Source organism: Anguilla rostrata, chromosome 11 (genome assembly GCF_018555375.3).
Source record: "Anguilla rostrata isolate EN2019 chromosome 11, ASM1855537v3, whole genome shotgun sequence".
NCBI lineage: Eukaryota > Metazoa > Chordata > Actinopteri > Anguilliformes > Anguillidae > Anguilla > Anguilla rostrata.
In genome coordinates, this window is record NC_057943.1 from 20,241,399 (window position 1) to 20,247,398 (window position 6,000).

The 6,000-nt window shown below is 39.5% G+C and overlaps 1 protein-coding gene across 1 annotated transcript in view; it reads right to left on the reverse strand.

Annotated features, from left to right (window-relative positions):
- Positions 1 to 2,948, reverse strand: part of opn7b (opsin 7, group member b) — a 34,873-nt gene extending 31,925 nt beyond the window's left edge. Inside the window, exon 1 of the mRNA XM_064298627.1 lies at positions 2,612 to 2,948. The gene's annotated coding sequence lies outside the window, so the exon portion shown is untranslated. The remainder of the gene's footprint in view (positions 1 to 2,611) is intronic.
- Between the last annotated feature and the right edge of the window lie 3,052 nt (positions 2,949 to 6,000).

Genomic DNA, 6,000 nt, shown 5'->3' on the forward strand with positions numbered 1-6,000 from the left:
CGAGTGTTTGTGTATCACACACTGCACGAACCATGTCTAAAGACTTAAGATAAAATCTAACTAGTTTGATATTCTTGCAAGTGTTGCAGACGAGCTAACGACTGTGTCAGGTGAGTCTCTGACCATGTCCCATTAAAGGACTGTCATGGGCACGTGCACTGATCAAGCAAAGACTGGGGAATTTTGTTGAGATTCTCTTAAGACTCGGAAAATTAGCCTGACTACAGAATCCTGGCTAAAATTGTGTAATGTGCACTAGGCATTACCTTAATAACAATATGTTCTCCATACACAGAGACAACTATTATTCTCATCCACCAACATGAAACACAAAATAAATTCATAAGAGTATAGGCTACTCAATAAATAAATGAATATACTAAACACAAAAGCTAAAATGCTATTTAAAACTTTGCTTTCCAGCTAATACACTTTTCAGTTCCAAGGAATTTTCCCAATTGTAGAGTGAAGAAAAAGACTGCCTCTGGCATATGGCCAATATCAGTCAGAAATTTTCTGTATTTTGACAGGCTATAAAGTTACTAGCAAAACACCATCTGAAATTCAGCATACACAAAATGAATATAAAATAATACAATTTTTACTATTTTATGTATCCCCTAATTATATAAAATAATAAAATACTTATCCTATAAATACTTTAGCAAAAATATAGCTGTAATTATTTTGAATATCCATCTGTTCAGTACTTTACCACAAAAGTTTAAAATTAAATTAGCTACTTGTGTAGATTAATGTCATTCTCTTATGTAGATAGCAATAGGCAATGACAATACCATCCAACCTACATTTAGTGTTGATATATTTGTGGTTTTTTGCGCCACCTGGGCTACTTTGAAGATGAACCCGTGGGTGAAGATGTTTTTTTGCAGTAATAGTTGTGCAGTCAGATACTACTCTATGTTCAGGCACAATGTAAGGTGCAAAAAAATGTGTATTGTCATTTCAGACACTTGTAATGTACAATAGGTGCCTGAAAACTAGAAAGTTTTTGTTCAGATCTCCTTCCTCCAACTGCAACCTCACCCCGGTCAACAATTTCATCTGTGGGGCAGGCGTGTTTCTGACCATCATGGGCAGGTTTTGCGACTGGTAGCATACAGTTGCTGGTAAGTATTTTCAGTCACAGCAACTAGGTATCTGCTGTAGGTAACAAAGTCACACTGAAAATGTTTTGATACGCCAGGCACTCTAGCCACCAATGAAAAAAATATACTGAAATACTGCATATAAGTAAGTCTGTCAATGAGCTACAAACAGTATTTCACACCTGATTAATTTATTCTTCTTGCATGCAATGATGTAGTGTCACAGCAGATTATATTTTTTTTTACAAAGCTAGCTGACTAGATGGAAATAGCCTGCATTTTTAAAATGAGCTTATTATGTACAGTAGGCATAACTGCATTGAGCAGGGATATATAGTTGTCACCAAGCAGGTAGATTCCACCTGAACAACACAATATAAAATGTTTTATAAAATAGTGGATTGTTTGAAACTGTCCATAAAATCGATATATCTATGTAGATTAATGCTGACTTTTTCACGGCTGGCACATGCAAAACCCTATATACATTTGCATGTATATAGATATTGCAATAACCTGACAATGGCTTTTTTTGAATGGTTCTCAAATATAATTTTCTGGACTGTCGTAGATAGGGTATCACTGGTATATCTAGTATCTAGTATAACTCAACTTTAATATCGAACATAACGTAAACACTTCACACGCGCGGGCCACGAGGAGTCTCGGGATGAATCGTTCGAACTACAAACGCTACCGTCCATTGGATCTGGACAGAGTTGCTCGCCAGCTGCAGAGCTACGGTAGAGAGAACGGGTTTCGATCGGCTTCAAGCTGTTCAGCTACATTTGGGACGACGAACGATCTGTACGTTACACCATTATCCCACTTAAAAAAAAAAAAAAATCTATAGCTGGCAGTAGTAACTGTTAAATCGGACGGAGACCACCCCTTCTCTTCTCCTTCTCCTCCTTAAGGCTGCTGCAGCGTATGAGCTGTTTGATGATAGCTAAGCACCGTTAATTCACCGTTTCAGAAAACTTACGTGATGTTCATATATTGCAGACTGTTATTGGCAGACTGCAAGTAACAACAGCACCTTCCATATGTCGATGCTTTGTAAGAAGGGTACTATTTATTATATTTACTACATTACGGATCGCGTTTATTCTAATGAAACATGGAAGGAAGTACAGTTATTATCACTTTACCAATTCCAGTTAAAATTGGTGTTATCGTGAAATTACAATACAAATAAATACAGCCAAATATGCATTTTGTTACTTATAGGCTACATCATAATTAAAACTCTGGGCAATTCTCTCAGCAAATTTCAGCCACATGGAACAATGTATAATTATAATTGATTAATAAAAGCTTAGTTTTACTAAGTCTAATCTCCTATCTCACAAAGCTGACTTCAGAAGCAGTAAAAATGCACAATTTAATGATCAAACAACATTGGCCTTTCATAAAAAAAAACTTCTCACAGAGGACAGACCAGGTGTTGCAGGAAAAAAGGCTTGGTAGTAAAATACCTTAAAGCAAATTGGGGTGCCTACCTTACAACGAGGAGATGCGGGTCCTTTTATGCAAAAGTGGATGACAGACAGTGTCCAGAACTTGTGCGCCTTCGCCCTTGGGTGAAAGTGTCATTTCAGGGGCACCAGAAACAACAGAAACAAGAGAAAAAATGAAAGAAGGGCAAGGATTCATGCTGCAGAATCCTGTCAGCCACCTACACACAAACACACATGCACACAGACACTTTATACAGGGTAGGGCTGTATATCCAGGAGTAGCAAACAGGCAGAGCTCATCCAAGCTCAGTGGCAGTCCGACTAGGGGCAGGGACAAACACTGGAAGGAACACGCTGCTCTCTGCTACAGAACCATATCTGTCCCTCTCTCTCCTGCTCTCTCTTTCTTTTCCCCTCCACCCCCACCCCCACTCCCTCTCTGTCCTCTCTCTTTCTCTCTCTCTCTCTCTGCCCCCTTCTATAACTCTGATGTTTTAAATAATCTGACAAAAGGAGTGGCGAGTTCACCCAGAGGCACTTTAACCCCCTAAAACCCCATGGGTCAGGACAGAAAACATTTGCACTGCCTCATCTTTCCTTTCCACAAAAAAAAAACGTTCCCATTGGAAATTTTACATAATGTCATTTGTTTTTTATTATTTTTTTCTGGAACCCCACATCTTTATTGTTCATAATGAGAAAGAAGAGAGAGAGAAGGAGGAAAGAAACTAGGTTGTCATACTGGTGTTGGGGGCTGAGGGCTACTGGGAGACACTGGGGGCTTTTGCCTTTGAAGCAGGAGCAAAAATAAATGTCAGGGCTAATCTTGGCAAATCAGCGGCTGCCGTTGCCACCAGCAGTGACACGTGGCATGTCACCACAGAGCAATGGCATGCATGTCTCACATCTCCACTTTCACTTCTTAGCCCATGAACTATTCATACGGCCATTTTTTAACTGCAAAACTTTACTCCCCACAGTAGCTGACAGCGACATAGGTGGAACACTGCTTCCATGTAATCACAAACCAGACTGGCTTATTAACTGATAAACAATCAGATTATGTGGGTATTTTACAGGGAACATGCACAGTTGCCATCATGCTTCAGTTACAGTGCCAACTATTTTATGTATTTTATCATGTTGGTTGTTTTATTCTGTGTGCTACTGTTGTCGTTGTTGTTTTGTATGCTGTTTTATACTGCTTTGGCCTTGTCTTGGCTAGGTCTCACTTGTAAAAGAGGTTTTAATCTCAATGTGACTTCCTAGTCAAATAAAGGTTTACTTATTACAACTACCTACCATATACTCACCACTGCCACTATGAATATCTTAAAGACACAACAGTTTTTTATCCATGAATGCACTTAAATATTATAATTATTGCACATGAAAGTGTCAAGAGCATCTTTACACTGCACAATGTTGGATTCATAACCCTGCAGCCGCTTATTTGTTTGATCGTAGAGTGAATATATCAGCTAGGTATGCTGTTTTCATCCAAAACGCTGCTCTGACAGTGTGTAACTGTGGTCTTGCTGGATTTCTGTATTTCTCTCACAGTTCCTAGAAACACACAAGCACCTGGTCATGCAATAACCAGCGAAACTGTGTAGCAGCAGGCTTTGATGCATTTCATCTTCACACTACTGGGGAAAGAGTCTCTTGTTGACAATGCAACGCTTTATGAAGTTTACAACCTTGACTACAGTTGCTAGGGTGTCGCTGAGGTCTTCGGACAGTTCTTTTACTGGCCAGTGCCTGACGATATATCATGCAGTGGAAAATTATGCACCCCGGGGCTTTCTTCTTCAAGTGGCTATTAAATCCCTTTATTTCCCATGATCCCCACAGCCCTGTTAGTGCAGCTTGCAACAAGATTCTCATAGGGCAGATTGTTACAAGGATACATGGTAAAATGCTATCTTTGCCTGTAAATTGTTAGGCATAAGAATGTCCTGTTTCAAGTCGTTACAGTCAATATATTGCACATAAACGATGAGCACAGACCTTCTCTGTCCCTGTTGCTGTTTCATCCGACTGAACAGCAAAGGGGACTTTCCTACGCTTCTTGTGCAATTGGTTTTGGCAATCTCCATCAATTCTGTCCTTGATAGTGTTGTTAGAGTGTGGGACGGCCTTCATTTTATCCACTACACAGTTCACTCTTCACTATTTTAATGCAAGCAGGTTTGATAAGTTGTTCTCCAACATTATGTGGCTTTTTAGCCTTGGCTATCAAGAGCAAACAATCAAAAGACACTTCCTTACCTATGTGTAAATCATTGCCTGGTTCAAACAATTTTCTGATGTCTGAAAATATGTTTTATTTCCTGATGTGATTTTTGCTCTGCGTTTTGCTACCATTAGCTAGTTTCTCACCACAAATGACCCATTTCTGGTCGAGACCTGTCCTGTTCTTCCATATAGCCAACGTTAAGGTAGCTCTCTATATACAGTCTAACCTTCTTTATTTGCCCTGACAAAGCATAACCCCCTTTACATTTATTAGACATGTTTAGATCTAATACTTTCTTACAATTACGTCACGAAGATGCTACTTGTGTGAGTTAGCTTGGTTACATTCTGTTGATAAGGGTTACTATTGAGACGTGCAGGTAGAGACAGTGAAGACAGAATCTTTGGTGCATGTCACAGCGCTGTAATATTTTATAGTTTACTAGTTTAATAGTTTACCTCATTATTAAGTTTCACAGAGTAGGGAAGTGTTTTCTGGAAATTTAGTATTATCTGCACTTGATACTCTATTTTATCTAACATATCCATCCACTCTAGTAAGGTTAATAATTGAATGTCATCTTGAATTTTGAAGTTTGGATCAGTACTTTTATCAGATAATTATATAGCTTTAACCACATGCTCAAGAACAACCTCTACTTGGTCTCATATGTACGCTCCATCTTGCTGTACAATAGACCGCAACCCCACAGTGTGCCTGTCTCTGGATATTTTTTCACCAAGAGGATTTTCACCAACAATGGGAGCTGGACTGCAATTGAAATTTACAAATCATCTTTAACTAATGACTGCCACAATAAAAAAACATTTTAAAATAACCAGAATAGGCACAAGATCACACATAACAGTCACTTTAAAAGTAAAGTAAGAGAACACAGACACCTCTGAGGGTACTGGAACCAATTATTCAAGTACAAGCTGACTGCATGGTGTAGTGATGGGATTCTTCTCACCTGCTTTCCCACAGTCCTAGGAGAAGCAATGTGCAGGATCAGCAGAGAGTGGGATGTAGCAGGCACCCTTCTCCGTGACTCAGGGCTGAATGAGCCTGAAACTGGAAAAATCAGGGGTCATTTACAATCTGACTGCCCCAGGACCACGCAGGCCCGATGATCCTCAGAGTGGCAGTGTGAGCCTCACTTACAGGTGCAGAGCCACCCGTGATGTGTCCA